Here is an 18,168-nt window from a genome sequence, read left to right on the forward strand (position 1 = left end):
ATTTAGTACAATAATTTAGAGTTTTAGATGTCTAAGTAAACCAAAGATGGAACAATAGATTTGGGACGGAAGGAGTAGTATATAAGGAAATGTAAGGGTTTTCAATTTATAGCTAAGTTTTTTGTTTTGAGTTAGGACCTGTGTATGAAAATACTTTGCAAAACGTCTTTGTAGACTATGTATTTTGTGACATTTGAGCTTTGACCATCCTCTTCTTTATAGGTATTTTCAGTCCATTATCATCACAGACACCAAGTGTATCCAAATTAGGAGAACCCACATGTTCACTTGGATTGCATCTCCAAATAAAGACGGTTTAACAGTCATTTTTTGTCACAGAGACATAGTGTGCTACTTATTATACCATTAGTTACTCTTTTTTCAGAAGAAAAAAAAATGCTCATACGGATAAAGAGCAACAGAGAAGCATATATTAGACACAAATTTGAGATTAATGCTCATACGGATAAAGAGCAACAGAGAAACATATATTAGACATAAATTTGAGATTAATTTAAAGCAACAACTAAACACTAACAGTTAAATACTAACTAACAAAAACATAAATAAACAAAATCGAGTACACAGAAAGAAATCTATAAGAAACAACAATTAAAAAAAACAAAAAAATGCAGAGAAAAAGTAACCTGATATTAGTTGTACAGCTGCAATGTCTCCCACAAAATCCTAAAAATCCAGGGTTATATCACAATCATTGCAACGAAATAAAAACCCTAGATTTTAACAACAATCGCATACAATTAGGGAGAACAATCGGACACTGATAGAGAGGGAGGGTAAGAGATGCCAATTGAAGAACGAAGATGGCGGTGGATGAAGAAGGAAGATGGTTTGAGTTACTTGGTATTTGATTTGGGGAGGTTAGGGAGAAAGTTCTAGAGGAATGAGGAAACAATGGAGATGAGGTATGTTTTGATGTCTGTATTTTAGATTATTTCAGATGAGGGATGTCTTTTTTTTGATGTTTTATAAATGGAATGACCAAGATTTGGGTGGTGGTAAGTATATATGGGTAATAATTATCATCATGCTACCATCATGCTATTTTTTTTTTATATATCTCATTTGTTAATTTAGTCATACGATCTTTATCTACTATATTTTATATTTTATATAGTTTAAAAACACCAGATCTTATTTTAATTTCTTTAAATATTTATTTACTAAATTACCCATTAAAATTACGGGTATTACAATTATGATAACGATGCACATTTATTTGCTCGAGTTCTTTTGTCAACTCTTTGCCTTGTAAAGGGCTTTGTTTTCATCTTGCACATGGTCTAATACACTCGAAATTTATACACACATTAAATAAAGATGGTTGGAAAAAATAATTATGGGTCAACTAGACAACTACGTCACCCAAAATTTAAATACCAGGAACAAAACATAGACCGGTCTTACTTTTGAGGCTAAATAGATTAATCTTCAACTCTAGAATCAATATGACCTTGATATCTCAATGTATAACTTATTATGTTCGTGGGATCCAAACATAATCTTTTCCGAAATCCAAATGCAAAGTTTTAATTGAATTTTCGAGAGATTCAAAAAGGCAATGCTCGATTGGACTCAATGGCTAATCAATCTGGGATTGCTTGTATCATCTACTATTCAACCAACGAGAATCGGTTAATCAAAGTGACTGAAGAAGACATAAACCGGCCAGACTTCATTCGATGTAATATCGTTTTGTATAATAGCTTTGTAATGGGCTAATTTTCGATTTTTTAAATAGGCTCGCCTTAACGTTGTTGGCCCCCAATATACTTTGTAAATATTCATAGTGGAAGTAAAATTTTACTTGCTTTTCTATAAAAAAAAAAATACACGAATGCAAATGAATAATAATCACATATAACTTATTATAATGTTTAAATAATTTTTTGATATAGTACCTAGGGTTATCATTAAAAAAATTCATAACTGTATTTTTTTTTCTCCATCCAATATTAAAATCGAAATAAGTCATTACCTTTCTTTTATAAAATAATACTAGCTTAATGTCCGCGAATTCGCGGAGCTTTTTTATTAGACTAATCAAGAATAAATTATGATTTACAAATGATTAGACTTATACAATTATTATTATTATTATTATTTTTAGATAGTTTTAATTATTACCAAAAATAAACTTTGAACTTTTTTATATTGTTCCAAAAACAAACTATAATGCATAACTGAGATAAATAATTTGATTAATGCATCATCAAATATCAATAAACAAACTTTTTGTATTGCAATGCACGCTCCATAAAGTTTATGTACATTGTAACAAATGTAATTTTGAAACGTAACTCCATAAAAGAAGTAAAGGTTTATTTTAATACTATTAAACCTATACACAGTTGCATAAAATATATGATGCATACAACCATATCATGAAAAATCATTATCAGTTGTGCCAATTTCACCTGATAAAAGTCCACCTAGGCTATATCATTTATGCAATTCCCTAAAAACAGTAAAATATAACCACACAAACAGAAAAAATACTGTAACACCCCAACTAACTAAGGTAATATTTTATATAAATTATTATTGATACATTTTATGTAGGCATTATTTTTGGATTATAAATGGATAATGTTTAAAGCTTGTTAGTTAAAGATAAGAAGGACTAAGTGTGCAAAGTTAGTTTAAGGACCTCCCATATTATGGTTTTGGTGGGGAGGGTAGAAAGTGCAAATAAGGCAAAGATAATTGAATTAAATTGTTAAAATGATGGAAATAATGATCAGATGCAAAAAAATTCAGAAAATTATTGTGTGTGTGTGTGTGTGTGTGTATGTCGACTAGCACCAAGAGGAGAGGAGAAATTCTTAAATTGGAAGATTTAAACACATGCAAGTAGAAATTCATGTAATCTAGTGTGTCTTGATCATTATAGCAAGTTACATTTCTTCAATCTCTTCTCCAATTATGCACAATTAGGGTTCTTAAATCCCAAAAGACAAGGTATGAACTTCTAAACCTTATGTATCACTAAATTGGGTGTTTTAGATGAACCTCAAACTTATAAGTTGTTATATGTTGTGAATGTGCTGCATGATTAAAAACGAAATTTAAATGATGTTTAAATGTAAGTTCATGTATGAACTTGCAATTTGAAAGTGTGGCATGGAAATGGTGAATTTGATGTTGCAAATAGTCAAGAATCAAGTTATGCACACTAGGTGTTTGATGAAATGCCTCAATGAAGGTGATTATGAGATTTAGCTAAATTGTGAAAAGAGAGTTTATGTTTTGAATTGTTGAAATTGTTATAACTATTTGTTGTTAAGAATGATAAGTTCCTAATTGTATGGATTAATTAGAGAACTTGAGTATTGAGGAAAAATGATGCATTATGAATGTTCATGTACTATTAAAATAAGGGGAATTAAGAAAGGTTAAGTTCAAATGTGTAAGTTTATGAAAGTGATGTATGCATTCGAAAGATGTGAATTCGTTTGAATTATGTTAATGACGAGATTAGCTCATGTATAGGTGCTAATCAAGGCAAAGGAACTTCAAGCGACCAAGGAATTTCATTTAACCAAGGTGAGTTTATAGGGGGTAAATTGGGCGGGTTAAGAGTGGCTTAGTGTTCCCGGATTGCATCCGTGCAAGAGGGCGACGACTACTGGTGTATTGAGCAGAGTGGTATAAAATACTATTAATTTTTAATACGAAATACTATTAAATACGATACAATTTTACACAAGATATTTATTTATTTAGAGAATGGATATACTTAAACCTTGCTACAACACTTATAGGCAGTGTACCTAATCGTACAGTAGTGTAGTTTTTAGTAAGTCCGGTTCGTTCCACAGGGAAAATCTTTAAACAAAGCTTAACGCTATATTAGTTTACTTTTATAAAAATACAAATATATATATAAGTAATATTATTGTTATAAAGGGGGTTTTTACCGTTTAATGACCGGTTTGTCGATTTTAAAACTTTAGTCGCAGTTAAAACCAAATGTAAAATAATAAATAAATACAAGACTTAATTTAAAGCGTAAAGTAAATAACGATAATGAAATTGCGAATAATAAAAGTGAGATAAAATAAACTTGCGATAATTAAAAAGTACGATAATTAAAAGTGCAATTAAATACAATAACAATAAAAATGCGATAATTAGAAGTGCAATTAAATATAAAATAAAGGAAATTAAATATGAAATAAAAGAATTATGCTTATTTAAACTTCCGTAATCATGATGTTTGACGTGTTGATTTTAGTTTTATGCCCATTGGTTAATTGTCCTTTGTCCTGGATTATTTAATATGTCCATACGGATTTGTCCATAATAGTCCATCAGTCATAAATATAAAGAGCGAAAGCCTTCGTCAAATTATTCTTATTCCCGAAGTCAAATATTCCAACTAATTGGGGATTCGAATTGTAACAAGGTTTTAATACTTTGTTTAATGAATACACCAGGTTATCGACTGCGTGTAAACCAAGGTTTTACTACTTTGTTAACAATTACACCAATTACCCTTGAATGTAATTCACCTCTGTTTCAACAAGTCTATTAACTATTAATCCAGTTCCGTATCCGGTAAAATGAATAATTATTGGTATTTATAGATATCCCGCCCACCGTACCCAGTCAAGCGTATGTGGTTATATATAAATACGTCGAATTATAAGTTTGTATATTAAATTAACAAGGTATTGTTTAGTTAATATAAAACCCATTAATAACCCATAGTCTAATTTTTACAAGTGTCGTTCTTTTATCCAAACCCCAATTATGGTACAAAGCCCAATTACCCAATTTTAGTAATTAGCCCAACATCATGATTACTTCGGATTTAAATAAGCATAATAATAACTTAGCTACGAGACATTAAATTAAAAAGGTTGAACATAACTTACAATCATTAAAAATAGCGTAGCGTTACACGGACAGAATTTCGACTTACACCCTTACAACTTTCGCTAACATACCCTTATTATTAGGATTAAAATTAAAATTAAAATTAAAATATAAATTATAAATATAAATATTACGTATATAGATAGAGAGATTGATATTTTTTGATGAAAAATTGATCAGAATTCGTTGGGCTTTATAGGGAGTTTCAGTTTTTCGGGCTCCGCGACTCGCGGCCCATTCCTTCTTCAAACTCCGCGAGTCGCGGAGTTTGTAATTACAGCTCACTCCATTTTGGCTCTTTGTTTACCGACGGTTTATTATATAAATATAATATATATATATATAATTTATATAATTAATTATATATTATATTATATTTATATACATAGTTAACTTGTAATTTTTAGTCCGTTGCGTCGAGCGTTGAGAGTTGACTCTGGTCCCGGTTCCGGATTTTCGAACGTCCTTGCGTACAATTTAATATCTTGTACTTTGCGTTTTGAATCTTGTACTCTTGTAATTTCGAGACGTTTCTTATCAATAATTGGAACCTCTTTGATTGTCATTTGTACTTTTGAGCTTTTTGGTCGTTTGCGTCTTTAATTCGTCGAATCTGTCTTTTGTCTTCACCTTTTATTATTTAAACGAATATCACTTGTAAATAGAACAATTGCAACTAAAAGCTTGTCTTTCTTGAGGAATAATGCTATAAAATATATGTTCGTTTTTAGCATTATCAAATATTCCCACACTTGAGCATTGCTTGTCCTCAAGCAATATCGTCTTGAAATACTAGAATCACTTCTTTATTCTTCACACTTTGTACATCAGTGATTTCTATACGGCGGTATAAACAATGGTAGTAACGATATGGTTTACAGTCCCACATGACTATAAAAATTTAGATCCATTAAGGAAATTGGATCTTTATGAAAACATTTGATCTTTTGAAAATTAAATCTAGCTTTTACCCTAGATAAGTTTTCCGGAATAACCCTTCACCGGTGTTTGCAAAATATTTTTGTGGGTTTGGAGGGTTTCAGATTTGAAAATTTTAGCTCAAAACTTATGGTTTTGTGTCACCCACTTGCTAACCTTGTATTTGGAAAGCAACACGTCCAGTTTACTTGTCCCGTATATTACCTTTCGGTAAACTACCGTCCGGTTGTAAAGGAAAGCGTTGAACAAGCAACTGTGAAGGCAATGTCCCCTGACATGCTTTTAATTATGGTCTATAACGTGTCAGACGCAATTACTATCCTTGGTAGGAACAATAGTAAAGCTCACCCTTATAATTTGTAGGTTTGGCACAAGGTCCTGTCTTTGACCACTATGCAACCACCGTTCTTACGGTTGACACCCGATTTGGTTCAGGTGACCTAATGAATTCCAGGTGAATTCCTAGGATTTTACGTTCAATGGTAATGAACGCATTGAAAATGGGTTTTTAGAAAACAAATCGGTTTGTAATTTTGATCAAAATATTCTCTCGTTCAGGCTCGAGTTTAGATATCATTGAATTCCATGAGTTTGTAATTCTCAATCTTTAAGGTCAATCTCAAGGATTGAGTAATATCAGGCTTAAAAGCTGATTTTTGATCTTTTAAGGAGATTATCCTTTCTGGGGATCTGATTCATTAGTCTTATCCAGCTAATTTGCATGGTGCCCCCCCATTGTACGAGATAAATCCTTCTCATGGTTAGGATAAATCTGACCACTTGGCGACCCTGTTTAATGCTGAGGTCCGTGGATTTCCTGTTGATTTTAGTGATGACTTTTCTAGGTTTTTCGTCAACCTACAGTTGGTCTGGACGACAACTTCCTGACCTAAATCAAGAAGCGCGTTTCTTTTTCGGAAGACATTACTTCCTTTTAATGATGGAATTGATTCATCGTGTAGATCCATCTCTTCTTTTCTTTCATCAGGTAAAACAGTTTAGTTTAGTCCAAAGCAAAAGTATTTTCAGTTATTTGTACAAAAATATGTGACATATGTTTTGAATAACTTGGAGAATTTTCCCACACTTGGCTTTTATTTTCCTTTTTATTGTCCTCTATTCCATTTTAAATGAATTTTAACATTTTGGTTTGTTTATCAATTTATGTCCTTTCCGAGGTAATAATAATTTCGGTGTTAAAACCTAGTTTTATCATTCATAAATATGTATAAACATGATTTTGAGTTCATTTAATTGAAAATTTTGAAAAATTTTACTAGAATTGGGTAGTCAGTATATAAGACTAGGGCTGTTCTTTATTATCAGAGAGCACTAGATTCTAATACAACTACTACTTTACTAGTATTTTTTTTTTAATGGTAACCAAGTGTTTAAGATAAAAATTTTAAAAATCCGAAAGAATTTAACCCCTTCCCACACTTAAGATCTTGCAATGCCCTCATTTGCAAGAAATCAGTAACAATTTAAATTATTGAGGGTGATTTGTGTGAAAATGATTAAATTTTACCAAAGTTTCCAAATATATTGGCGTTTGTTTGCTGAATGATAAATGGTGCACATCATTTGTTCATTCCGTCTTGTTGTTATTTCACATATATTTTGTATCTTGTCGTCAAAATTAGTTGCTTTTGCTGAACTTAATGCCAGTCTTTGAAAATGCGTTGTTTTACCCTGTTGTGTACATAAGATAAACTGCATACATATATACATATTTTTGAAGTTTGGTATATTACCCCACATTCAAAAATTATTAAAATCTAAGAATAAAAGTTAGAAAATTATAAAAACTATTACAATATTAAATAAGTATTAAACGTATCAACATTACAAATTACAAAATAAATAAAACTAAGTAGATTAGGGATGATACTGATACCAGTAGGGGTTCCATGCATAACCATAGGTGCTATAAATTGCTTCGGCTGGGTTATACGTAGGATACGGTGGTTGAATCTCTATAGACCAGGGAGGGAATATGAGGAATATAGTTTCTACCTATGTGTTGGCAATAAGCTATGATTTGGTTTTGATGAACTTGCCAATCTTCAAATGCTCTATGTCTAGCATTTTCGTACTCTTGTGAAGCTATAAACCTTTGCATTTCTGCCATTTCATTTCCCCCTCCTACATTACCTTGCTGTTGGTTTCTCTCAACCTGTGGATGTCTACCATGGTATTGTACTGCGGCGCTATTTCGCCTCTTCAAAACCTTCGCACCATGGTATACATTTAAACCTATTGTATCGCGGGGTTCTGGTTCTTCGACTAATAATCCCCCCCCGACTTATATCTACACCGAGATATTCAGCAATCAAAGTAATAAATATACCACCTCCTATTATGCTATGTGGTCTCATCCCCCTAACCATAGCTGATAAATAATAACTCACACAATAAGGTATACTTACAGCGCTTTGTGGGTCTCGAATACACATGTGGTAAAACAAATCCTGTTCATTTACCTTTTCCTTGATCTTACCTCTTTGTGTATTCGAATTAGCTAAAAACCTATGAATTACTCTTAATTCAGCTCTATCTATATCCAAATAAGAGTAATTTCCTCCTTTGAATCGGTGATGGCTAGTCATTTGACTCCATACACCATGCGTATCAAAATTTTCGTCTATCTTTCTACCGTTCAATATCAACCCTCTACAATCGGTAGATGCTAACTCCTCAGGCGTATATATACGTAAAGCCTGAGCCATGTCTAGTAAAGACATGTGGCGCATCGAACCTCCTAACAAAAATCTAATAAAAGATCGATCGGTTAAACTAGCTACCCGATCATTTAATTCTATACTACACAACAATTCTTCACACCATACTTTATATACAGGTCTACGCATGGTGAATAAACGTACCCAGTCGTTAAAAGTAGAATTATCATACCTCTGTGCAAGTAATTCCCTAATTGGCCCGGCCAATTCTACAGCTTCTAATGGTCCACATTCTATGACCTTAGGTACCTCAACAACTTTAGAATAAAGAGTATGCAAACCCCTTTGGTATTTTGGATAATCTATCCAAAGTCTGTCAAATCTCAGGTTCGGGTGCAAATCTTCCAAGTGCATATCAGAAAATGTCATGACTGGATGAGGTATATCTTGTTTGTAGTAGTTATCCACCTCCTTTTGTTCCGCATTCTCAGCAGGAGCATTGCGAGCTTGGGATGAAGATTCACCCCTTTCAGTCTGCAAAACACATCAAACACAATTTTTGTGCATCCAAATATGCATTAGTGTCAGCAAAATCATCAATCAAAATAATTACAATGACATGATCAATTTATATCAAACTTAAGCTCATTTTCATATTTTCATCAAATCTACACTTTTTCAAATAAGCATATACGAAAATGTTTACCAAGTTCATAAGCATTCAACTCAAATAACATGTCAAAATAATCATTACTAGCAATTAAACAAGTTTCAAATGTCATTATCTCTCAAAAATCAAGTTCATGAATTTTAGACTTGAAAAAGTCCACTTTAATTCTCAAAATCATGTTTAGGCTCAAAGTTTGGATCATTTAACTACCTAAACATGTTACACTACTTAATTTAGCAACAATTCATGACAAAAATCGGCCATAACCTGTTTATATCAAAAAGCCCCAAATTGCTCAAGAACACAAACCCTAGATTACTCAAAATTTGAAGTTTAAGGCTTCTAATCATGTTAAATAGCATCAATCTAGGTTATACAAGCATAATACATAAGCAATTTAAGCATAATTACACTAAAAAGCATCAAAATCGAATTGGGTATAAAATTGCTCAAGAACACTAATTTTCGGATTAAATGGTGTTTAGGTGTAGAAATTTACCGTTTTTATTGAGTAATTCCTTGATAGCATCCTTCTCAACATGATTTTAGTAAAAGATTTGATGATTAACGGTCAAAAATTGTGAATTTGGGGGTGTTTTTTCGGGTTTTTGCGGGTTTTATCGCAGTGTTTTCGTGGGTGTGAGTTGTGGACTGATCAGTTCTGCCCCTTTTATTTTTTTTTCGGTATTTTTAGAACTCCGCGAGTCGCGGTGTTTTTCCCTTTCAAACTCCGCGAGTCGCGGAGTTTGTATATTTTTTTTTTTTTACACAAACCTTAACTTGTAAAACAAATATAAAATAAATTTAAAATTTTGTTTTCCTTTGTTTTAGGACGAGGTCGTTTCAGATCGATGTCCTAGTCCGTCCTTAGACAAAATTTTAAAATTTGTCTTTTTCAAGCGATTGTTTTAAAAGCTTAGATTTTTTTTTTAGTTTTTTAATGTTTTTGGCATACTTTAATTCAATAAGATTAAAAATAATGATAATAAAAGTTCTCGTCCCTCCCTCGGGTAAAGCAATTTCGGTTCAACGACCTAGTCTTCAACTTACGACGAATTTTAAAAATCATATTTTTAACTTAATGAGATAAAGTAAATTTTTGTTTTTAAATTCACACAACTTAAATATAAAATTCAAAATTAATATTAAAAATTCACACCAAACTTAAAATTTGAAATGCATAAAATTAAAAATTCATATTTTAAAAATTAAAAATTCACACCAAACTTAATTTAAAAATTCATATTATAAATTCACACCAAATTTATATTAATTTTTCAAATATTTATAATTTTAAATATATTGATTTTACAAAGTTTACAATATTAATTTAAGATTTATATATTAATTTTAAAAACATGGTAAAAATAAAATTAAAAATCTTTTTGGCTTTTTATCCCACTTTAATCAATCAAATATTATCAAAAATATGCGCCCCTCTTTTCGGTAAGGTAATTTCGGTTCCAAGACCTAATTTAACTCATGACGAATTTTTGAAATATTTTGGGTTGATTGATTAAAGATATTTATACCTTAAGAATAAAAGTTAAATTTCGCAGTGATGTAATAAATTTTTGAATGATATCAATAATTTCGGTCGCCAAACCTAATTTTATTCAATACCAATTTAATACTTTATAGCGAACAAATTAGCGTTTATTATCAAAAGGTTAAAAATAAAAATAAAAAAAATAAAAACTGTACAAACATACTTGTGAAATAGATTTCTTAGTTATATGATCTATCCCATTCATAAGATAGTCGGTTTAATTGGTTTTCCATGGCTACATAGGTGTAACCTCGATCATTCAGTGTTTTTTCTTCTAAACATATGAACGGTCCGTCTCTGCATAAAGTAACAAATTCGGTGTTTGAATAGGTTTGATTATTTGAACATTTACCTCCATGTGACCATTTTCCGCATTTGTGACATCTTTCTAGGTGTCGTGCTCTTCTTTTCGCTGTGGATTTTGATTTTCCTTTACCAAATTGTAACTTATTATCTTCGCATCTGGATTCTTTTCTAACTCCGTCCAATCTTTCTCTGATTACTGATACTATTTCACTCGGAAGTGTGTCATTATTACGTTTAGTGATCAAAGCGTGTAGCATTAGACCATGGTTTAGTTCACAGGCAGTCTTCATTTCCTAAAAAAATAAAAATTCAGAATGGGGGGAGAAGACTAGTTCTTTAGGGTCTGCTAGGGAAAGACCGTTCAGGTTCCATTTTCGAGAACTACATGAAAACAGACAATCTAACTCTAACAGAAATACATAAACCCCCTATACTTAGTTAGCTGTGGTATCGAAATTGTGATTAACTTCATTGTCTTCTTCCATCGGACCATGTATGTAATGTTTAACTCTGTGACCATTAACTTTAAATTCAATCCCATTTAAATTTATTAATTCTATCGTTCCGTATGGGAAAACTCTTTTGACTATGAATGGTCCAGACCATCTTGATTTCAATTTTCCAGGAAATAGCTTGAATCGTGAATTGAAAAGAAGAACTCTGTCTCCTTCTTTAAATTCTTTTGAACTTCTGATTCTTTTATCATGCCATTTCTTCGTTCTTTCTTTATAGATTAACGAATTTTCGTATGCTTCATGTCTTAATTCTTCTAATTCGTTTAGTTGACTTAATCGTAGACGTCCGGCTTCATGTAAATCAAGATTACATGTCTTCAAAGCCCAAAATGCTTTGTGTTCAATTTCTACTGGAAGATGACATGCTTTTCCATAAACAAGTCTAAAAGGTGTGGTTCCAATTGGAGTTTTGTAGGCTGTTCTAAAAGCCCAGAGTGCATCCTCCAATTTAATGGACCATTCCTTCGGATTTGATCCTACGGTTTTCTCTAGAATACATTTTAAAGCTCGGTTGGTATTTTCAACTTGTCCACTTGTTTGTGGATGATATGTGGTGGAGATTTTATGAGTTACTCCATATCTTTTAAGAACTTTCTCAAGTTGATTATTACAGAAATGAGTACCCCGATCACTTATTAAAGCTTTCGGTGTTCCAAACCTTGCAAAAAGACGTTTTAAAAAGTTGACTACAACTCGTGCATTGTTAGTTGGGAGAGCTTGTGCTTCCGCCCATTTAGATACATAATCAATGGCTACGAGTATATATAGATTATTATGAGATTTTGGAAATGGACCCATAAAGTCAATACCCCAAATGTCAAATAGTTCACATACTTGGATGACATTTTGTGGCATTTCATCACGTTGACTTATTTTCCCGGCCCTTTGACAAGCATCACAGGATTTGCAAAGAAGGTGTGCGTCTTTGTAAATTGTAGGCCAATAGAATCCAGCATCATAAACTTTTCTTGCTGTTAGTTGAGGCCCATAATGCCCTCCTGTTGGTCCTGTGTGACAATGGTTTAAAATTTTACTAGCTTCATCTCCAAATACACATCGACGTATTATTCCATCGGGACAACTTTTAAACAGATGTGGATCTTCCCAAAAATAGTGTTTTATATCACTGAAGAATTTCTTTCGTTTTTGGTACGATAATCCTTTTTCAAGGAATCTACAAACTAAGTAGTTTGCATAGTCTGCAAACCATGGAATTTCTTTATAATCTATCTTCAATAGATATTCATCAGGAAAGTTGTCTTGTATGGCCGATTCATTTAGAACTTCTAATTCGGGATTTTCAAGACGAGAAAGATGATCAGCGGCGAGATTTTCTGCTCCTCTTTTATCTCGGATTTCAATATCAAACTCTTGTAAGAGTAAGATCCAACGGATTAATCTTGGTTTAGCATCTTGTTTTGAAAATAGGTATCTAAGAGCAGAATGGTCGGTATAGACCACCGTTTTTGCTAGAACGAGATATGATCGAAATTTGTCAAAAGCAAAGACAATAGCAAGGAGTTCTTTTTCAGTAGTTGTATAGTTTGTTTGTGCTCCTTGTAACGTCTTACTAGCATAATATATAGGTTGAAATCGTTTTTCAATCATTTGTCCTAAAACGGCTCCCATTGCAAAATCACTTGCATCGCACATTAGTTCAAATGGTAGATTCTAATTTGGTGTTATCATGATCGGCGCATTAGTGAGTTTCTCTTTAAGAATATTAAAAGATTTGATACACTCATCTGAAAAGATGAATGGAGCATCCTTTTCTAGGAGTTTATTCATAGGAGTGGCAATTTTAGAAAAATCTTTTATGAAACGTCGGTAAAAACCGGCATGCCCTAGAAAACTCCTAACTCCTCTAACATTGGTGGGATGTGGAAGTTTAGCAATTACATCTACTTTAGCTCTATCCACTTCGATTCCTTCTTTTGAAATTTTATGTCCAAGAACGATGCCCTCTTTAACCATGAAATGGCATTTCTCCCAATTAAGTACTAGATTTGATTGTTCGCATCTAATAAGCATTCGTTCAAGATTGCTAGACATGTTTCAAATGTATCACCGAAGACTGAAAAGTCATCCATGAAAACTTCCATGCATTCTTCTATCATGTCGTGAAAAATCGCCATCATACACCTTTGAAAGGTTGCAGGGGCGTTACAAAGTCCAAATGGCATGTGTTTGTAAGCAAAAGTACCATAAGGGCACGTGAATGTGGTTTTCTCTTGATCTTCAGGTGCTATTGGAATTTGAAAATATCCGGAAAATCCATCTAGAAAACAATAGTAACTATTTCCGGCTAATCTTTCCAACATTTGATCAATGAAAGGTAAGGAAAAGTGATCTTTTCTGGTGGCATCATTTAATTTTCTATAATCAATACATACACGCCATCCTGTTACAGTCCTAGTAGGAATAAGCTCATTTTTCTCATTTGTAATGACAGTCATGCCACCCTTCTTAGGCACGCATTGAACTGGGCTTACCCATGGACTATCAGAAATTGGATAAATTAGACCTGCGTCTAGCAGTTTAATAATTTCTTTTTTAACTACATCTTGCATATTAGGATTTAGTCTTCGTTGGCGTTGCACATACGTTTTATGACCTTCTTCCATAAGGATTTTATGTGTGCTATACGAAGGACTTATTCCTTTAATATCATGAATCTTCCATGCAATGGCTGGTTTATGAGCTTTCAACACAGAAATGAGTTGTGATTTCTCATTTTCAGTAAGAGAAGACGATATTATTACAGGTAATTCAGATTCACCATGTAATTAAGCGTATTCCAAATGGTTTGGAAGTGGCTTTAACTCTAATTTCGGAGGTTCTTCTATCGATGATTTGTATCGATATCTGTCTTTTTCTTTTAGCATTTGAATTTCTTCTGTTGTTGGTTCATATCCATTAGCTATAAGTGTAGCTAACATTTCAGCTTCATCAATTTGTTCTGTTCCTTCTCCTAAAGAACATTCTCCTGTTCCTTGTAATTCTGGAAATTCTTCTATTAATTCTGCATGTGCATCTATAGTTTGAATATAATAACATGTATCATCTGCAGATTGTGGTTGTTGCATTGCTCTATCAACTGAAAAGGTAACACTCTCATCCTCTATACTTAGGGTCAATTTCTTACCGAACACGTCTATCATTGCTTTAGCCGTGTTTAAGAATGGTCTTCCTAATATGAGAGGAACTTGAGAATCTTCTTCCATGTCCAGAACAACAAAATCTACTGGAAATACTAAAGTACCAACTTTAACTAGCATGTTCTCCATTATCCCTCTAGGATATTTTATTGATCTATCGGCTAGTTGTATGCTTATTCTGGTTGGTTTCAATTCTCCAAGGTCTAGTTTAGCGTATAGTGAATACGGCATTAGATTTATACTAGCACCTAAGTCTGCCAATGCTTCTATTGAACTAAGACTACCCAGAAAACATGGAATTGTGAAACTTCCTGGATCAGATAATTTTTCTGGTATCTTATTCAACAGCACTGCTGAACAATTAACATTCATGGTAACAGCCGAGAGTTCTTCCATTTTCTTTCTATTTGAGATTAGATCTTTCAAGAATTTAGCATATCTAGGCATTCCTGAAATCACATCAATGAAAGGAAGATTTACATTTATCTGTTTAAACATATCCAAGAATTTGGATTGCTCGGCTTCAAGTTTCTCTTTCTTCATTTTACTCGGGTAAGGAAGTGGTGGTTGGTATGGTTTAACATAAGGTTTAGCCTTAACTGTGTTATCTTCATTAACCTTTTCAACTACCGGTTCTTTTTCCTTATCTTGATTAGGTTGTGGTTCTTGTGGAGTAGGAATAGCTTCATCAGAAGTTACAGGTATTTCAGGTGGTTTAAGTGTTGTACCACTTCTTGTGGTAATGGCTTTAGCTGTTTCATTCCGGGGGTTAGCATTTGTATCACTAGGTAGACTTCCCGATTTTCTTTCACCTATTAACCTTGCTAGGTTACTTACTTCTTGTTCCAGATTTTGAATAGAAGCTTGTTGATTTCTAAATGCTTGAGCATTTTGTTCATTAGTTTGTTTCTGAGATGTGAAAAACTGTAGTTTCAACTAGCTTCGTCATCATATCTTCTAAATTTGGCTTTTTATCATCGGTTTGTTGTGGTGGTTTGTTTTGAAAATTAGGTCTTTGCTGATTGTAATTATTATTGGATACTTGTTGATTGCTAGGACCTTGTTGGTTGTTGTATGGAATATTTCGGTTATAATTCTGGTTTTGATTGTAAATAGGTCTTGGCGGTTGATAATTATTCTGATAATTATTTCCAGGCCTTTGGTTTATGTATGAAATATTCTCTCTTTGTTCCATTGTTAATTCAATACTGAGACAATCTTTTGTCAAATGTGGTCCTCCACACTGCTCACAACTAATTCGTATTGAGTGAATATCTTTAGTCATCTTTTCCATTCGTCTCTCCACAGCATCTATCTTTGCGGAAATGGAATCTAAGTCATGGCTAGAATCGGCTCTAGCTGCTTTAGATGATCTAACGATATCTTTTTCTTGGTGCCACTCATGTGAGTGGGAAACAGTGTTATCAATAATTTTGTAAGCATCAGTTTCAGTTTTCTTCATAATGGAACCACCAGCTGCTATATCTATGTCTTTCCTTGTTGTGATGTCGCATCCTTGGTAGAATATTTGTACTATTTGACAGGTGTCTAAACCATGTTGCGGACATCCTCTTAATAACTTTCCAAATCTTGTCCACGCCTCATATAGAGTTTCATTTGGCTTCTGTGTAAACGTAACAATTTCTCCTTGAAGTCTTACGGCTTTAGATGCAGGAAAGAATTATTTAAGAAATTTTTCAACTAAAACGTCCCATGTATCAATCGCCCCTTCAGGTAACGATTCCAACCAATCTTTGGCTTCTCCCTTTAAAGTCCAGGGAAATAACATGAGATATATCTGTTCATCCTCTACTTCTCGGATTTTAAATAGTGTGCAGATCCTATTAAAGGTACGTAAATGTTCATTTGGATCTTCCTTAAGCGCACCACTAAATTGGCATTGATTAGTCACCATGTGTAGAATTTGTCCTTTGATTTCATAATCTGGCGCATTAATGTCTGGATGAGTAATTGCGTGACCTTGGCCAGTGCGTTTAGCTCTCATTCGGTCTTCCATACTTAAAGGTTCCAGATTCTCCATAATTGAATTTGTTGAATCGGAATCACTAGAGGATTCTGATTTAATGGTTCGTTCCTCAACAATCTCTGTTTGAATGATTGGTGGTTCCGGAGGAAAATTTAGTGGTTCAGGATCTATGAATCGTCCCTGAATATTCTTCGGATTCTCAATTGTGAGGTCGGGTTCAAAAAATGGATTATCGGAAATTTGAACTGGAGTACTTGGTCGACTGGATGACGATTCTAAAGAAAAATCAACGGCGGTAATATTTGCTAAATGTCTTGATCTAGTTACAGGTGGTGAACGTACAAAAGGTGGTGAACGTCTTGCTCGGTGCATTCACTGAATATCCTATTAGTTTTTTTTTAAAAAGGAAAGAAAAATTATAATAAGTTATCCAATCAATAGACTTTTCCGATTTTGCCCACGTTTCGAATAGCCAAAAGATGCAGCAGAGGGGCAGGATTCGTTTGGTCTCAATATAATTGAGGACTGTTTGGCTCCAATAACCCGGTCCACATACAAATCCAACTATTACTACGAACCAGAAAATTTTGATGTCTATCAATTTAACAACTTAAAATAAATTTTCGTAATTTTAAGAAATTTAGATAAGAAGTAGAATAAAAATCTATGTCCTAAAAACTAGAATAGCGAGAAATAAGAAAGAAAAAGAGCGCGTCGAAAAAAGGTCGAAAAAGAGAAATGGTTGAAAAATAAAAGGTGACGGAAAAATAAAAGAAACTTATAACACTTAAAAACACTTGACTAACCTAACCTTATTACTACAACTAACTTAAAATTATAATCGCAAATTGAGATTACTAATTGGAATGATAATTGATACATAGGTAAAAGTCGTCTAAAAATATTAAAGCTTACAGGAAAAACTAAATCCCAAATGGAAATAACTTAAAAAGAAACTAAAACTTAAAAAGGCGTCGCAAAATTCTAAAGTACCTAAATCTTAGTCTAAAGAAAAAGCACTTAAGAAATTCTACGGCAAAGCCTAAAAATCTAGAAGTAAAAATAACTATGGCAAAAACTAAGTTTAAAACTAAATATGAGCTAAAAATACAAATATTACGCTAAAACGATTAAAAAGGGACAAAATATAAAAATAAACTAAAAGTTGTAAAAAGTACAATTTTTATAAAAATATTATTTTTATATTATTTATTTTATAAAACTATTAATTTATACATATAATAAAACTAATTAAAATTTAAAATACAATTTAATTTAAAAACTTAAACTAATTATATTAATAATTAAGTAATTAGGGTTTATTAATAATAATAATTATAAAATCCGTAATTAATGCGAAATTAGGGTTCTGTCACGTGTGTCAGAGTGTCTTCGCGAGTCGCGGTATTCCAAGCAGCAAACCCCGCGAGTCGCGGGGTTTCAATTTTCAACTCAGGTACA

The sequence above is a fragment of the Rutidosis leptorrhynchoides genome, chromosome 4, assembly GCF_046630445.1.
Source record: "Rutidosis leptorrhynchoides isolate AG116_Rl617_1_P2 chromosome 4, CSIRO_AGI_Rlap_v1, whole genome shotgun sequence".
Lineage (NCBI taxonomy): Eukaryota > Viridiplantae > Streptophyta > Magnoliopsida > Asterales > Asteraceae > Rutidosis > Rutidosis leptorrhynchoides.